The sequence below is a fragment of the Squalius cephalus genome, assembly GCF_949319135.1.
Source record: "Squalius cephalus genome assembly, chromosome: 1".
NCBI lineage: Eukaryota > Metazoa > Chordata > Actinopteri > Cypriniformes > Leuciscidae > Squalius > Squalius cephalus.
Window position 1 is genome coordinate 3,398,495 of NC_137122.1, and position 19,747 is coordinate 3,418,241.

The window sequence follows — 19,747 nt, forward strand, 5'->3', positions numbered from 1 at the left end:
GAGTAGAGCCAATCTGTGGAAGTTTTCACAAATCTGTCAGAAAAGAGTGTTTTCTCACCTGAATTCTTGACAGTGAATCTGACTGAGGTCTTGAGTTGATTTCTGTGAGTAAGCTGACATCTCCACTCTCTGTTGTCATCTTCATTCAGGAGTGTTGTAGTCAGAGTGATGATACAGCGACCTGGAGCTGATGATGATAATATCTGATATCTGGAGTCTGTCTTCAGATCAACACCAGCCTGATTCACCCACAACAGCTCAACTCCCTCAAAATAGACCAAATAATCACAGGAGAATCTATCTGAGAGTCCAGTATATGAATACAACTGACAGGAGAGAGTCACAGAGCGGCCTGGACTGATCTCAGTCTGTGAGGATGAAGATGATGATGATGATGATGAAGATGATGATGATGAAGATGATGATGATGATGATGATGATGATGATGGAGACACTGAAACTGAACACAAGACACAAATCACAGACTCTTCAATCATCATCTGAGTTTAAAGGGTGAATCTGCCCTTTTTAAATTGACCACATAATCATAAACTTACCATGAAGAACATGCAGATAAACATCAGCACCAGGTCCTTGTTGTTCTCCATTCACATATTGTCTGCAGGTGTATAATCCATAATCTTCTTCTGTGACGTTCTTGATGTTCAGAGAGCAGTCAGACTCCAGACTCAGTCTCTCATGTCTCTCTGTGTCGTACTTCTTTATCCCTCCAGTAATCAGTTCAACTCTCCCTGAACGTCTGAATCTTTTATAGTAGATCCATGCAGTTGATTTGCAGTCAGAAAGAGCTTTATTACAGGACAGAGAGACATTTTCACCAGAACTGATGAACACATGAGCTCCACTGGTTCCTGAAACACAGTATATCTCAGTGATCATTATGATATATATTAATAAATATATAAAAAAAATCAGCATAAAAAGCAGAAGTTTTAAATCATAGTATTTTCCTGACTTAAAGCAAACAACACACTCTCCAGAATAAACTATTAGTCTTTATCAGAGAGCTGTTCAAATCCCTCACACACAGGGCCGTACTCACCACTGAGTTGAGTACGAAAACAATCAGTTAGCAAAGAGTGTGTCGATCAAAGCTCAGCTCTGGGAAGATGAGATATACAGGTAAAGATTAGGAGACTGCGAGAAGAAGAATGTAATGGAGATGAGAGAGGAAGAGCAGCTGCCCAGGGTGAGATTAACATTATTACATTTAACACATATGTTCTTTGCTAATTACTGTGGAAAATATAAGCTCAATTTAACAACACAAGCACCTAATAAATATGATGCCATAATAACAACAATAATAATAATAATAATAATAATAATAATAATAATTTTAATTTATATAGTGCCAAGCTCAAGGACGCTTCACAATAACAGTAAAGAAAAAACAATCAGTTCATACATAAATGGACAATAGACATTTGCCCAGTCCAAGAAATAAGCGATAGTATTGTATATAGTAATAATAATAATAGTAGTATTGTATAAATATTAATATGTGTATATGGTGCTCGAATATGTTATATTTCCCCAGTATCAGCACTGGGGCTTTTCACTGTTTGTATCACTCCGCTTGTGTGTGTTTGTGTAACTTGCATCATTAAACCCTCTGGGCTTCTTCGTAAATGGGTCACACTAAAAAACCCGGTCAAAAACGGACGAAGCCTTTACGGAGCCCCCCTAGTCCCACTTTGTCAAAAAAAAATTATTATAACTATCTTGTGGCCTCAAGATAGTAACTCGTGGCCTCAAGATACTAACTCATGGCCTCAAGATACTAACTCGTGGCCTCAAGATAGTAACTCGTGGCCTCAAGATAGTAACTCGTGTGTGGGGAAATCTAGAATATACATTGATAGAATAGTATAATTGTTATAAGATAATTGTGAGTTAAAAGCTAGACCCCCCCCCCCCCATGTAATAGTTTTTGTCATTTCAGTTATTTTATTAATAATGGTTATTTAATTATTCAGTACATGCATGTCAATTTGTAGTATACAGCTATGTGATGGGTGTCCAGTTGGTGGCAGTAAGCCAGAGGAAAACCCCCGGAGAAAAACCTAGAAGAGAAAAGAAAAGTTAGTTCACGCGAGGTTTAACGAGACGATGAGTATTGAGTTATGTTGTACTGTGTGGTACGGAGCTGTTGCGAATGACGCTGGCTGAATAAAAGAACCCAACCAAATCACACGCTTGTTCATTCCTTCAAGTGTGCTACAAAATACTGGCGACGAGGATGGGATCGGCGGTGCCGTTTTGAGTGAGTCGTCTACGAAAACGCTGAGCATGGACATTGAGCAACTGCAAGATCAGCTGAGCGCTGCGTTGGTCCGGCTGCGGCTCGATCAGCTGCACGAGGTGTGTGTGTATGTGAAACTGTCAGTGGAGGAGGGACAAACCAAAAGGCACTCGCTGATCAGATTAATAAGTGAATCAGTAGAGAATGTTATAGAGACGGAAGATGACGATGTAGCCCGTCAACATGTGGAAGATTTGTTAGAGTTTTCTAGCAAGATGACGCAAAGCAGTGACCGCGCGGTACAAGATAGCGGTGTTGACGCAGACAGAAATTCGGCGGAGCTCGCGCATTTAAAGAGACAGTACACAGAATTGCAGCATCAGTTTGAGTTGTCAACAAATGTGTTAAAAAATGAAATCCAACGCCTGAGTTTGAAAGTTCCTGATGTGTCAAGTCCCCCTGTGTTTTCCCATCATCATCATGCAGTCCCTGAAGTCACTATCCGACGTGATTTTAAGATTAATGGCCAAATTGGAGAACGGGGTCAGAAAGATAAGCTTTCATACAACAACTTGATGCACCAAATTGATGCTGGAGTGAACAAGGGACACAGAGAGTCTGAAATAATTGATGCGGTGATAAGAGCAGTGAGTCCAGGTATGAGCCTGCGTGATATGCTGGAGATCAAGACTGATTTAACCCTTTCTCAGCTGCGCACGATTCTGAAAGGCCATTATAAGGAAGAAAGCTCAACAGACCTGTATCATCGACTGATAAACATCACTCAAGAGAGCCGTGAGTCACCACAAAACTTCCTATTCCATGCCATTGAGTTGAAGGAAAGACTTTTAGCTGCTGCTCGAGAACCAGATGGAGAAGAACCGTACAGCTCTGATCTCATACAGAGAAGATTCCTGCGCGCACTAGGAACAGGGTTATCAAACGATCACATTAAGTATCAGCTAAAAACCTGCCTTGATGATCCTACAAATCACAGATGAGGTTCTCATCACAGCTATGAACGAAGCTGCAAGTCTTGAGTGCGAACGACAGCAAAAGTTCAAGAAAAATGCCAACATCAAAGAAACTAAAGTCAGTGAGGTTCCAGTAGAACTACGTCAAAGTCAAGAGAGAATGGGTCATGCTGTTGGAGGTAAAGAACAGTCCACATGCACACAATTAAAAGCTTTGAAAACTCCACAAGTCATGGACAAGAAAGACTCTGAGCTCTATGAGGTCGTTAAACAGCTGAAAGAGGAGATCGGAGAAATGAGGAAAGCGATGAGTACTTACCGTTCCATGCAGCCCAGAGAAAGAAAGCGAGGATGCCGTGGATGTCAAGATGATGGCAGAGGTGACCAGTGTGATCATTGCTTTAAATGTGGGCAAAGTGGACATCTTTCCAGAGGGTGCAGGGGACCACCTGCAGGAAGAACAGAAAGAGGACACTCAGCTAGCAGTATGGCAGTAACAACTCACACCACATCCTCACTGTGGCCAGAACATCAACATGACATCCTGTGTGACAGCATTAAGCAGCTGGAAGCTCAGAAAGCAGCGAAGCGAAAGGAGTGTCCTCTGCAGCATATCAGATCCATAACTACTAATCAGCTGTCCACCAAACATAATGCACAGTTAGTGAATTTGATCGGAGAAAAATGTATGGTGAACTGTTTCTTTGATGGGGTAGCAACAAAAGCGCTATGGGATACTGGCTCACAAGTCTGTCTCATGAATGAAAAGTGGCAAAAAGAACATCTTCCACACACAACACTACGTGGCCTTGAAGAGATCCTAGGCCCTGGAACCCTCACCGGTCGAGCAGTGAATCAAACAGTGATCCCGTTTGAAAGCTGGGTCGAAGTGACATTCAAGCTGGGAACAGACAAAACCACACCGTTGGAACTGGAGGTACCGGTATTGGTATGTGGTGATGATGAAGTGGCAGAGGAGCCCATCATTGGTTACAATGTCATTGAGTACCTGTTGAAAAGTGGTGTAGAGCGACCTACCAATGTAAAGACCAAAGCCATGAGTACTGCACTGTCCTGTGACTGCAAGAAAGCAGAGGTTTTGCTGAACTTAGTGAGAAGCCAATACGAAGGGTTCAGTGATGGAGTAGTGAAAGTAGGAAGGTCAGTAACAAAAATTCCTGCCCAACAGGCTAGAGCTGTCAAATGTTGCATTAAAACGGGCCCTTTGCTATCTGATCAAGATGCTCTTTTTGTACCGGATGAGTGCGCGAAGTGGCCAGATGGATTGAGGGTGGAGGAAAACATTGTTTGCCTTAAGAGAGGGACCTGTTCACGCATCTGTATTCCTGTGATCAATGATACTACTCATGACATTGACCTGCCTCCACGGGCAGTTCTGGGCCATATACAGCGAGTAAAAGCCATCTACCCTGCTGAGGTGAGACCGGTGACCGCTCAGAAAGAGGTTGCATGTGCGACTGTTGCACACACCACCCAAAGCCTGTTCCAAAAAGACGGTGAACAAGTCAGCCAATTTACAGAAAACGCAAATACAACGTTAACGGTTCAAAAAGAAAACCTATGGGACCCTCCTGTATGCGTTGATCACCTAAAACCTGAACAGCAGCAGAAAGTGAAGCAGCTTTTAAGGGAGGAGAGTGGTGCTTTTGCTCGTGATGACAGCGATGTAGGATGTATTCCATCTCTCCAGCTAAAAATCCGCCTCCATGATACCACATTTGTGAAGCACACATACATGTCCGTCCCGAAGCCACTTCGCAGAGAGGTTAAAGAATACCTGGAGGATCTGTTAAATAAGGGGTGGATTACTAAATCTAAGTCACCATATTCTTCACCAGTAGTCTGTGTGCGTAAGAAAGATGGAACTCTCCGCCTCTGCTGTGACTATCGGGAGTTAAACAAGAAATCCATTCCAGATAGACACCCTATTCCCCGCATACAGGACATGCTCGACAGCTTGGCAGGAAACACCTGGTTTTCAGTCCTTGATCAAGGCAAAGCCTATCACCAGGGTTTTGTAGAGGAATCCAGCCGACCTCTCACTGCGTTCATTACACCGTGGGGACTATATGAATGGGTGAGGGTCCCTTTCGGATTGTCAAATGCACCTGCTGAATTCCAAAGGAGCATGGAGGAGTGCCTGAGAGAATTGCGTGATGAGGTATGTCAACCATATTTGGATGATAACTTAGTTCATTCTAAAACATTTGATGATCATCTTCAGGACATTAGAAAAGTGCTGCAGTGTTATCAAAATCATGGTGTCAAACTAACGCCTCGAAAATGTGAAGTGTTCCGAAATCAGGTACGATTCCTAGGGAGGCTGGTGACAAAAGATGGGTACACGATGGACCCGGCTGACGTTGCTCCTGTCCAAGCACTGAAAGAAAGGATCCCTAAGACAGTTGGTGAGGTGAGAAAGTTGTTAGGATTTCTCTCCTACTACCGGTCATACATTGAAAACTTTTCCCGCAAGGCCGCACCTCTTTATCTGCTGCACGCCGAAAAAAAGACACCAACAGGGAAAGTACAGATGAAGCGGAAAGGAAAAGGGAAACATGGCCAAGGACAGCTTGCGTCATCACATCCAGTCACGTGGACAGATGAACATCAAAAGGCCCTCTGTGAGTTAATTGATTATTTATCTAACCCACCGGTGCTGGGATATCCAGATCTGGATGAACCTTTTGTACTCCATTGCGACGCTTCACAGGAAGGCCTTGGTGCGGTGCTTTATCAAAGGCAAAGAGGCAAGTTAGTGGTAATAGCGTACGGATCAAGAACCCTAACCCCTCCTGAGAAAAACTACCATCTTCACTCAGGAAAGTTGGAGTTCTTGGCCATGAAGTGGGCTATATGTGAGCGGTTCAGAGACTATGTCTATCATGCACCATCATTCATAGTGTACACGGACAATAGCCCTCTCACATATGTGATGTCAACAGCCAAGTTAAATGCCACAACGTACAGATGGGTAGCGGAACTTGCTGACTTTCGATTTACCATCAAATACCGCCCAGGAAAGTCAAATGGGGACGCGGATGGCTTGTCGCGTATGCCGCTGCATATGGAACAGTACATGAAAACCTGTTCAGAAGAAGTGCACCCTGAAGTCATGGTCAGCTTATCTCAGTCAGCGGTAGTACAGAGTCAGGAGAGAGGGCCGTGGTTGTGTCCACTTACAATTGAAACTGCGTTGTCGGGAGAACAGGAGGAGGAGCTGTTCACTTCAGTTGCAGAGATCCCCAAGGAGGTACTGAGAAAAGCCCAAGAGGAAGACCCTGAAATCAGAGAAGCTGTTACATACCTAAAAATGAAACCGCGGCCTGTGAACAGAAGTCAGGGTAGAGAGGTTCGGGGACTGATGAGGGAAAGAGCAAAATTATACCTGGATGAACATGGTCTCTTGTTTCGGAAAACAGCATCTCGTCATCAGTTGGTATTGCCTAGGACATACCATGAGCTCGTTTATAAGGAGTTGCATCAAGACATGGGCCACCTGGGAGCAGAAAGGGTGCTGAACTTAATCAGAGATCGGTTTTATTGGCCCCACATGCAAAAGGAAGTGGAACACTATGTCACACGTGTTTGTAGTTGCTTGAGAAGCAAGCGTCCAAACAAACTGACCCGAGCTCCTCTGGTAAACATCACCACCACTTACCCATTTGAGATGGTCTCTATTGATTTTCTGCACCTAGAGAAGAGTAAGGGAGGTTATGAATACATTTTAGTTGTGATGGACCACTTTACACGATTCGCACAGGCGTATGCATGCAGAAACAAGAGCGCCAAGACAGCGGCTGAGAAGGTGTTCGGGGACTTTGTTTTGAAGTTTGGGTTCCCGACAAAACTGCATCACGACCAAGGCAGGGAGTTTGATAACAAGCTGTTTTCAAAGCTGCAAGAGTACAGTGGTGTGCAAGGCTCCCACACGACACCGTATCACCCGCAGGGCAACGGTCAAGTTGAGCGGTTTAATCGAACTTTGCTAGCAATGCTGAGGACCTTACCAGAAACCGCCAAAGCCGACTGGAAGACGTCACTTGCAAAAGTTGTGAATGCATACAACTGTACGAAAAGTGAGGCAACAGGGTTTGCTCCCTATTATCTCCTGTTCGGCCGTACTCCCAGACTGCCCATTGATATCATGTTCGGTGTACCAGCAAAGAACCAAAGCTCATCTTACCATGACTATGCTGAGGACTGGAGAAAGAGAATGACAGAAGCTTACAAGTTAGCCTCAAGAGTGTCACACAAAGAGAAGGAAAGAGGTAAAGCTTTGTACGATAAGAAAATACACGGAGCTGAACTGATCCCTGGGAACAGAGTACTTGTTCGGAACTTCAAGGAAAAAGGTGGACCTGGGAAGCTTCGATCATTTTGGGAAGAACAAGTTTATGTCGTCACCAAGAGGAAGTACCAGGATAGTCCGGTATATGAAGTCCGACCTGAACAAGGCAAAGGGAAAACAAGAATACTACACAGGAACCTATTGTTACCATGTGACTACTTACCTGCAGAGAGAGAATGTTTACCTGGAAGACCTGAAAAAGAAAACAAGAAAAAAGCCAAGACTGAAAAAACATCGACACAGCAAAATCAAACATTCTGTGACAGTTCAGATGGTGAGGATGATTGGAAATGCCTGGTTGGAGTGCCAGTCAAAAAGGAGAATCAGAGCGTCAGAGAACCTCCAGAACCTCATTCAGAACATGAACAAGGGGCAGGACGGGGAGAAGATGATGTGTCATCATCCAGAGAAGAGGCTGTAGAAACTGATGATCCTGAAGAGAGTGACGGGGAGACTCCTTCACAACCTGCCTGCAAAAGAGTATATCCTTTGAGAAACAGAAAACAAAAAAAATTGTTTACTTACCATACTCTAGGTCAGCCTAGTATCGTAGATGGGTGAACTGCTGAATTAAATCACTAATTAGTTCTAGTTAAAATGTTAAGAAGTTAAATTAAGACCAGAATAAGATTGAGTTCATATTTTTGTTTTAAAGGAGTCATAATGTAGAAATTTCACTTTTCCACGAGAATCAATGTATGTTATGATTGCATAATGATTGTACACTGGCCGGGAAGCCGATATTTAAAAGTGAAGCGTTTGTTTACCTCAGGGTTTGTAAAATAGGCCACGTGCACGCGCACGAAAAAACGAGATTTTGATTTCTTCCCCCTCTTGACGTCAAGACGGGGGAGGATATACCAAATATGGACACCGCAAACCTATGCCGCGGGAAGCCCGCCCCTCTCCCCCTCTCCCCCTCAGATTCAGTTTAGTCGACTCGAGAAAGATGGAGAAACCGAGTGTAGCCTACACCTGAGATGCTCTGTGGTTGACTGCCACAAACAACATGCAAATGTGTTTTATCTACCAAAAACGGACGAAACTATCAGGGAACAGTGGAGGAAATTCATTTTTAATGACGCTGTCCCAACAACTCTTTCAAGTGGCGTATCGTTAGGTGTGTGTGCTAAACATTTTACACCGGAATCATTTACAAATTTGGGGCAAAATCAGGCGAACTTGGCCTCGAAGCTCCGTTTGGGAAAAGGTGCCATCCCAACCATCAGGGACTTGCCAGAAATTGAAAAGGTAAGACTGTGTTTTTATTGCTTTACTGCGGTTAACAAATAGCAGCTAACGTTAACTGCTAATGCGGCTATTGTATGTAACGTTACCTTCGAGGTAAACACGGGGAATGGACTCTACGAATGCTAGCCACATCTTTCCACTTTGTTTTACACTAGCAGCTACAGTAGTGACGGTACAGGAGTCCATGCTCAGTGGCTAAAACTGTTTAAATGCAAGTATAACGACGTTGCATGTCTAAAGAAGAAAAATATTGAATGTCTAAATAACCACAACGTGAAACAAGGCAAAAACACCACATGATAGTAAAAATCTCAAAACCACTGTAAGCTGATAAAAAAAAAAAAAAAACTACATCTCCGTTAATGTAATCTACATTAAATAAAAGGTAAATTTATGTGGGAGAAAATAGCAACACACGTTTTTGCTCGTTACTGATGTTAATGTATGTCTCAGTCAAAATGATTGTCTTTACCATTCAGAGACATCTTGATGTAGACGTCCTTCCATCGACTCTACATCTTCACTTTCCAGCTCTGGTTCAGAGTCCGGCTCAAACATGTACGGTTGAATCCCATAGGTCGCGGCCGGGTCGGGTTCATTGACACTTTGCGCCATGATGTCAGTTTGTAATGATATGCTAAAGAGTTACCTGCGGTGTCAACCCCCCTCCTTCCTGCAACCAATCAACGCACCCCTCATTTGCATTATTATAATGACCGTCCACGACAGCCAAAACATCGCATCAGATCTCGCGAGACAATAATGCCTTTAGAAATAAGGGTCTGAGGGGCTCTGTGTTGATTTTTTTTCCACTTTTCTTTTTTAGAAGTGCCTGAAAGACTATAATAGAGCATTGGGTACCAAAGTTAAAACAACATTATGACTCCTTTAAAGAGAAAATAGTTACCATAACATTCCAGAAGAAAACATAAAATAAATTGTTTCAATGGTGCAAGGTTAGATTCCTTCAGTGAAAGTACAGATTCCTGTTGATAAACAGCGATGGTGGTAGAAGATCATGGTGCACAATGATGTCTGCTACAAACACACTGCATGGAAAAGGAGATACATGTTGTGTGTCGTGTGACAGTATAGCACGAGTACTAAAACTGTTGTATCACTGACTCCTACCAAAGAAATTATCTACGGGTAGATAACCAGTAATTTATTCTGAGAATGTCGGGACTACATTCTGTTTTGTAGGGGAGAATGTGGGGAAATCTAGAATATACATTGATAGAATAGTATAATTGTTATAAGATAATTGTGAGTTAAAAGCTAGACCCCCCCCCCCCCCCCCATGTAATAGTTTTTGTCATTTCAGTTATTTTATTAATAATGGTTATTTAATTATTCAGTACATGCATGTCAATTTGTAGTATACAGCTATGTGATGGGTGTCCAGTTGGTGGCAGTAAGCCAGAGGAAACCCCGGAGAAAAACCTAGAAGAGAAAAGAAAAGTTAGTTCACGCGAGGTTTAACGAGACGATGAGTATTGAGTTATGTTGTACTGTGTGGTACGGAGCTGTTGCGAATGACGCTGGCTGAATAAAAGAACCCAACCAAATCACACGCTTGTTCATTCCTTCAAGTGTGCTACTCGTGGCCACGAGAAAGTGAGTTTTTTCAAGGCGAACGTTCCCTGTAATGTTTCCATGGCGACGCGTCACGAGATACACCGCAGCCAGCCACAATAATAGCCTACTGTATGACAGATGTGTCGCTTTTATTTCGCTTTTCCTTTTTTATTCAAAATATTCACACACTTGCTTACCATGTCATCAACTAGCCTATCTGATATTCCGATTCTCTCAAATACGTGTAAGTGAGTGTGTTTGGTCGTTTAAAAACCTTTATAAATAATTTTGATCTATAATAACATGAGATGGGCGCTGCAATGTTGTCCGGTCAGTCGGATTTACAGCACGTGAATTCATCACTTTCTCCCGAAATAAATGCAAGAAAGTGGCCGGTGAACTGAGAAGAATAGAGTAAACTTTATAGTTCCTTGTCTTGCACTATATTTGTCTAATATGAATAACACATGTCGGCAAATTATATTTGAATAGATTGTTATTGCTGCTTCCACAGACATCAGTGTGTTTTACAAACTCCAGATGTATTGTTTTACTCGTGCTTATGACTATTTAAATATCTGAAACAAAAAATAAACATTATGAAGTTGAAAAAACTGCTTAGTTGTGATGACAGCGCAAAACGCGTTTTTAAACGACCAAACACACTCACTTACACGTATTTGAGAATCGGAATATCAGATAGGCTAGTTGATGACATGGTAAGCAAGTTTGTGAATATTTTGAATAAAAAAGGAAAAGCTAAATAAAAGCGACACATCTGTCATACAGTAGGCTATTATTGTGGCTGCGGTGTATGTGACGCGTCGCCATGGAAACATTAAAGGGAACGTTCGCCTTGAAAAAACTCACTTTCTCGTGGCCACGAGTTAGTATCTTGAGGCCACGAGTTACTATCTTGAGGCCACGAGTTACTATCTTGAGGCCACGAGTTAGTATCTTGAGGCCACGAGTTACTATCTTGAGGCCACGAGTTACTATCTTGAGGCCACGAGATACTATCTTGAGGCCACGAGTTACTATCTTGAGGCCACGAGTTACTATCTTGAGGCCACGAGATAGTTATAATAAATTTTTTTGCCAAAGTGGGACTAGGGGGGCTCCGTAAAGCCTTAAAATTTAACTTTATTTTTTCCCAGAATAACCAATCAAATATAGTTTTGTTCTATAATATTTTATGATTATTATTTAGAATTGTTATAGTTTTTTATGATACTTTGCATTAATTATAGAATATATATCCATTAGAATATATATATATATATATATATATATATATATATATATATATATATATATATATATACATATATATATAATTTTTTTTTTTTTTTTTTTTTTTTTTTTAATAAATGCAACATTTCACATCAAAATAGAGTGCAGGCCTAAAAAAAAAAAAATTCAAGTGAGAAGAGCGCCATCTAGTGGCTTCAAAATATATAAATATGTGTCATGTCCTATAACCGCCTATAGCTTTTTTATTTATTTATTTTATTTATTTATTTTTATTCCCATTCGGAAAGAAAAAAAAATAATTACTAAGCAACCACTGAATGGAACAACACAAATTATAAATCATTTTAAAGCTTAGGATCTCAGCTTTTTAATGCATCTAATTACATTTATTAACTCCTAACGAGTGCTGAGTAATCCCTCTAAAACCGAGTGTACCGCCAGCAGGCGCCACCTAGCTGCGAAAATATTCATTACCATATTTTTCAAAAATCTTGCCTTGATTAACACAAAGTTGATGTCATTTGAATGATGTTATTTGCTGATAAGTAGAATTTTTTTTTTTCATAATCTATAAAATAATGTACTGCAATGTGTCAAAAACATCATACAGCTCATGAAACATTCACAGATCATTGAAAATGGCACTTCATTATTTACAGCATATTATTACAATTAAAATGAGCCCAAAATTAACATAATCTATTGCTTTTATGACAAGATATTCTTCATGGAGAAAAAATTGCCCATGAGGGGGTGTCAAAGACTGTACAAAAAGGCTATCTCTTTTCCAAATGCTGTAACTTTTGATTCCTTTATCCATTTTTTTTTTTTTTATCCAGATGCAGCTAACATGTAGGGGGACTTCACTAAAAAAAGAATTTTCCTCCTACCTTATTTCCTTCCTGAGTTATTCCATGACAAATAAGAAAGATATGCAAAATCATAATAAAAATTATATATATATTTTTGTCTTTTATCAGCCGTTTCTCGGCAGGACAATGTCCAAATGTAATCTAATTTATATTCTAAAAAAAGTTAAAAAGAGTTCTTTCAAATGATACCTACCTTTTGACTCTCCTTGCTACAGTTTTGGAGTTATGATTATATAGTTTTTATATAGTTTGGAGCATAATTTGTTGTGACTCTTGATGTTTTAGAGTGTCACCCCTTTATTGCGGTGCACTTTTTTTTCTGCACAGTGGCTAATACCACTGTAGTTTGTACCACCAAAAGTTTCTCTGAGTTTTCGTATTTTTTCGTATTTCCCATTCATTTCCTATGTCGGTCATTTTTGACCGGGAGGAAGCTAAGTGTGACTATTTTTTTACGACCCTTTAACATATCCGAATCATGTCCATGATTTTTTTGTGTGTTCACATAGCTAATACAACAAAAGTTACCAAGTGTCATCCCATTCCGATGAAGCAAAAAAAAAAAAAAAATTAAAAATGTAAAAGTTTTTGGTCATTTTTGACCGAAGAAGCCCAGAGGGCAGTAGGTGGCGACAAGTGACTGTCTTCATGAGTGAGCAATTGAACCATTAAATGAACAGATTAGTCCAAAAACATTGATTCATTTAGTTAAAAAAAAAAAAAAAAGTTGCTGAAACTAATCTTTGATGCTCATACTAATTGCTCATTATGCCTCTGGACACAGAAGCATTGCATTGGCATTTGATTGTAACGTAACGACATAACGATTTGCCACTCTCTCTCTGTGTGTGTGTGTGTGTGTGTGTGTGTGTGTGCCTCTCGTAAAAAAAAAAAAGAACTACGACTTGCGCTTTCCGCGTCCCGTGTGAAACTATGGAAGCATATGGTTAGCAAAATTCTATTTGAAATGTAATGTGCAAAATGACAATGCATTTCTGTATTTAAATTGACATTTTCCATTACATAACACGACAGTAGTGGTATTAACATTAAGTGACATGACAGAAGGACCTTTATTTAACCAGGAAAATCTCTCAAAATCTCTTTCACAGAAGAGTCCTGGCCAAGAATAGGCAGCAGTTACAGTCACAACTTACAGATTGAAACAACAAATATATAATTAAAACACTTAAAAACAATTGCAAATCAATGAGTCTTCTTCGAGTGACCGAATAATAGATTTAAAATGTTCCATAGGCACCAGAGTTTATAATTTCAATTTCGCTTGGAGTAGATTCCATTCAAATGGAGCTGTGTACATAAAAGCCCCTTTTCCCAGTTCAGTTCTTACAAATGGAACGGAGAGAGTAAAACAATTATCAGACCGGAGGGAATATTTCCCAACACTTTTCTTTTGAATTAGACAACTTAGATACAAAGGCAAACAACCCCAGAATAGTTTTATAAATAATTAGGTAATAATGAATTTTCCTTCTAATAGACAAAGATGGCATGGCTACTCTATTATACAATATACAATGATGAGATAAAGGTTTACAATCTGATATAAATCTTAAAGATAAACAGCATCCAAAGAAGAAAGAAGTTGAGTGGAAGCAAATTGATCAAATCACCGTAATCAAGTACAGGCAAGAAAGTAGCAGAAACTAATCTCTTTCTTACATTAAATGAAAAACAAAACCTGTTTCTAAAATAAAACCCAAGCTTTATTTTCAATTTTTTCTTTAAATGAGACAGGCCTATGTGAGACCCAAAAGATAATTTATCATCGATAAAGATCACATTATCACATACTAACTCAATCACATTACCTCGTGAAGTCTGGAGAGGAATAAAATTGTCTACCACCTTTCGAGCTTGAGAATAACATGATTTTAGTTTAATCTACATTCAGAACAAGTTTTAGTGTATGAAGATCATCAGATGTTTGAGTGACACTATGTCCAGTATCAGGAATAATACAGTATGATCTGTGTGTATCAATACACAACTCTGAGATCACAACGTGAATGTGTGCAAGAATAAACTGAGCATGTTCAAATGAACTCTTTCCAGACTAATTCCACTAAATGTCTTTAGAGAAAATACAGATTTCTTTACCTGTGAGAAGTGAAGAGAGAATGATCAGTCCCAGCAGACACAGATCACACTTATCAGCCATTTTCTGTTTCTGTCAGTCTTGCTCTTCATTATATATAGTTACACCTGCTCCTTTAAACATCAGACGCTCCTCCTGTGGTTATTAACTTCCTGTTTATCTGATCAACCGAGTGTTTACATCCGTTGCTATATAGTGACATATAGTGACATATATACACTGTGTATTTTAACACTGTGTATTTTGCTCTGTGGTCTTTAATGGTCTTGACTCTGAGTGACACTCAACTTTCCTGTACAAAACCCCCATTCAATGATTTGAGTGAGTGTCTAAATCAGTCTAAACGCTTCCCTCCTAAGCGTCAGGGACCCTGGGCCAAAGATAACGCTGGACCCTGCGCCTCAGAAGCAATCCTGATCATCCAGGAAGGAAGAGGGGAGGGTTAAAGATTGGGCTTAAAGAAAGGCTGTCGCATTTTTCGCCTTTTTTCGCCATTGGCTTGCTTATTTGGGGGAATTTAATTTAATATTCAACAATAATATTGATCTGCCTGCATTGACACTATTATATGAGAACTGAACTGAGCTGGACGATGACATCACAGTTTTCTCCAGAGCGGCTATGTATATAAATTAACTAAATTAATAACTTTTTTACAACAAAAATGAACCATCACTGAACTTAACTATGGACTGACGCTATTTCCTTCTGGAAACAAACTTTGTTGCATTATTTTCCTGTTATCACTGTAAAGCTGCTTTGAAATAATATGTATTGTAAAAAGCGCTATAAAAATAAAGGTTAAGTCTCGCCGCGGCCGGACCATCCTCCAAAAAGTTCTCAAGTGTTCCTCCAAACACCCTGTTCAGTTTCGGCTGTTGGAGTAGATGTTGCAGTTGCATGCTGTGTTCATGTTCACGCACCCATGCAATTGACCGCTGTTAGCACTTTTCCTCTTCCAAAAGCCACAGCTCAAACCGCCTCGTCCTCTTACCATACCCTCTTGGGACCGATCAACAGCCCTTAACGCCCTCAAAGGGCCCCTGTCGGCTACTTTCGCTCAAGACCAGAGTCATGCTAGCCTTAGCTTTGATCAAGCGAGTGGGTGATTTGCAAGTGCTCTCCGTCAGCGCTTCCTGCCTTGAGTTTGGGCCTAACGACTCCAAAGTTGTCCACAAGCCCAGGCACGGATACGTGCCCAAAGTGCTCTCTACTCCATTCAGAGCACAAGTTATTTCGCTGTTTGCTTCCCCTTGCGGAAGACGAGCAAAAACTACAGTCGGAGCAGCTCTTCGTATGCTTCGGTGGCCGCACCAAAGGGCTTCCAGTCTAGAAGCAGAGATTCTCCTGCTGGATAGTGGACGCTATCGTGTTGGCCTACGCCTTAATGGGCCTTCAATGCCCCATTGGAGATATGGTCTCTTCCTGGGCGTGGTCCAGTGGTGTGTCTATTGGTTACATCTGTGCGGCGGCCGGCTGGTCCTCGCAGTCCACCTTCAAGTCAAGTCAAGTCAAGTCAAGTATATTTGTATATATTCACAATACAGATTGTATCAAAGCAGCTTCACAGTATTAAATTAAAATAATACAACAAGGTTTGTTTCTAATGATCGTTAATGATCAAAAATGATCGAAATTTATTGATTGATAAAATTAAAATTAAATATCCCCAAACTATCCCCAAATGAGCAAGCCAAAGGCAACAGTGGCAAGGAACCGAAAAACTCCATCAGGTGACTTAATGGAGAAAAAAAAAAAACCTTGGGAGAACCCAGGCTCAGTCGGGGGCCAGTTCTCCTCTGGCGTTTATGAACTAAAGACCGGATTTAACTGTAAGATTAAAAGTATTATATGAATGCCTGGCTGAAGAGATGCGTCTTTAATCTAGTTTTAAACTAGACTAGGCTCTCTTCTTCTCTGGGTCCCTTTCTTTGGGCTCTCTCTCTTTACCTCTATATTGAGCTCTATATTTCTCCACGCCCTGACGAAACTTACCAATTCACAAAATTAACGGAATGCATTGCTGATATAAAAAATTGGATGACTAGTCATTTCATATTACTTAATTCTGAAAAAAACAGAGATTCTAATTATTGGACAAAAAACTTCCTCACGTAATAACCTAGAATAATGTCGCTCAAGTACTGCGTTGCGTAGACCATGCTTGCCATTCATCGAATTAACCTGAAATCTTATAGCGAAATTAGCTGCTTATATAGGCAGATGCCCCGCCCCCTTTGGCGGGCTCTGCATTAGGTGCGCCGCTTCACCATATGTTGAAAAGGCTCAGTAAGTTAATTATTGATGGGTTGTGAATCATTGACATTCGTAACTTAGTCACACCCCCAGAGTTTAACACAACTTATGTTCCGCTTGAAAGCTGTGGAGGGCTCGCGTGTATTCAAGCCATAGATGAGTGTGTGTAACTTTGAAAGTAAGTTTAATTTTCACATATACAGTCTTAAACATTGTTTGTATCGATATTTGTTGTATTATGTGTTGAAACATTCTGATGTTGAGCAGGGATGTCGTTAGGCCTATTTTAGGGGGGCTGAAGCTACCCCAAAATGTTCCTAAGCCCCCCTAAATGATAATAAGAACAACAATAACAATTCAATTTATCAATAACCGTATCCTCATTCATATTTAGACGCAACAAATGATATATCCAGCTACAAAAAATAGCAGAAAAGTCGGAAGTTGGACAGAAGTAGCCTACAAAGAGTCGTAATCAGAGCTGCCAACTCTCACGCATTCACCGTGAGACACACGCAGTTGACACTTTTCACAGGCTCTCGCGCCACACATCCATTTTCTCATGCACAGAAAAATCGCGAAGCAAAGAGGACACGGAGACCGACAGACTAGACAGAGCAGGTTAGTTATGATATAAAAGAATCTCAACTCTCAGATTCTGTCAATTTTATTTCGAAATTCAAACAATACCGTTTTGGCGTTTGTAACTGTTACGTGACAGATGCCTACCGCACGTGAACCGATCATAGCTAAAATAGTATAAAAAACACAAAAACTGTTGAAAGATATAGGCTACAACTTACCGAAATGTAGGCTATATTCCTCATACATAATATCGATCAATCAGTGTTTTGTATCAGCGTGAAGAGGTCAATAACATAGCTGGAGAACAATTAAATCACATTTACCTCAGGAAAGCCATTTAATGAACATAATATACGCTATAGCACGTAGTTGGCAAGAAAATAAAAACAGCTATAGAGAGTATTTTGCTAAATATGTGTTCTATATTACATATTTATTATATTTTTACTTATATCATTAAATAAAGTTGTTATTATAATAAAAAACGCATTATATTTAATTTGAGTTATTTTTAACCTTAAATAATACTACCAGCTGATAGGGCTCTCTGTATGTTTACAGCATTAGGTGATTTGTTTTTTTCTTGAGAAAAATTAACGCCTATCTTAAATACCTAATATTTATCCAAACTAGTCAATATTAAATCAAATCACAATAATTGAATTGAATTGAAATAATAAAAATGCGTAGCTTACCAGAAATTGTACCATAAAATTTACATATAATTTTACACTTATGCTATACTAAAGCCTGAAATGGGCACTTTTTGTGACAGCAACCCTATCATTTTTGATCAAAGATGTGGCTTAACGTCAGAATTTGAACTAAAATCAGTATTCTTATGATTGCTCTGATCATTTCTGACTAAGTTCAACAAACATTAAATTACTTATTCATAAACTTAAAATAATTAATAAAAATGTAGGTGTGACGGGGTTGAGACTAGGTTAACAGGGTTGAAGATGGTAACGGGGTTGAAGAGACAAATACAGCTAAACATATGCATAGTTGTTTTTTACTCAAATTCACTATAAGATTTTCTATAAACGCAAGTTACAAATACCCTGGGGGCTAAGCCCCCCCTGTCTTCCAATCCTAGTGACGTCCCTGATGTTGAGTATATTCGTATTTCCGTGATGCTAATGTTAGTGGTATGACTGTGTGCATTATCTTTGCACTTGTGTTTCCATGCACACTGCATAAGTGAAATAATGTCAAGTCAAGCCACCTTCATTTATACGGCGCTTTTAACAATATAAATTGTTTCAAAGTAGCTTTACAGTGATAATAGGAAATTACAGTAACAGAGATTGTTTTGGCTTTACATCAGCTTGTAGGATTGAAAATAATCCAATATATTTTCTTTACTGTTTCCACCCCCTCTTTCTCCCACAAGGAGCATTTGTAGTTCCTAAAGGCACAGAGGGGCTGATAGTGATCAAGGCCTGTAGGCCAAGATGTGTGTACTTCGGGAGTCGATGAACTGTCACACCTTTAGTGCGGTGGGGGGAGTGTAATTATCTGATTGGTCAGTTTGAATGTCTCACATCTGGGTTTTAGTTACATGGTCAGGAAAGGATAAAAGAAGATTGAAACTGTTGCTCTGTCTCTTTTGATGCTCTGGCTCTCTTCTTCTCTGAGTCCCTTTCTTTGGGCTCTCTCTCTTTACCTCTATATTGAGCTCTATATTTCTTCACGCCCTGACGAAACTTACCAATTCACAAAATTAACGGAATGCATTGCTGATATAAAAAATTGGATGACTAGTCATTTCATATTACTTAATTCCGAAAAAACAGAGATTCTAATTATTGGACAAAAAACTTCCTCACCTAATAACCTAGAATAATGTCACTCAAGTACTGCGGAGCTAAACCATTTAGTGCTTCGTAAGTAATCAGCAATATTTTAAAAACTATACGATGTTTAATAGGGAGCCAGTGCAGTGTTGACAGAACCAGGAAGTATGACCATATTAGCCATATTGGTTTGGACAAAAACCTTCCTATAATTAGAATCTCTGTTTTTTCAGAATTAAGTAGTATGAAATGACTAGTCATCCAATTTTTTATATCAGCTATGCATTCCGTTAATTTTGTGAATTGGTAAGTTTCTTCTGGGCGTGAAGAAATATAGAGCTGAGTATCATCAGCATAACAGTGAAAACTAATGCCTTGCTTCCTAATGATATCTCCTAAGGGTAGAATGTACAGAGTGCAC

The 19,747-nt window shown here is 40.0% G+C and overlaps 1 long non-coding RNA gene across 1 annotated transcript in view; it reads left to right on the top strand.

Moving 5' to 3' along the window:
- Positions 1 to 19,747, top strand: part of LOC307156695 — a 343,191-nt gene that overhangs the window by 282,752 nt on the left and 40,692 nt on the right. The gene's annotated exons all lie outside the window — the stretch shown is intronic.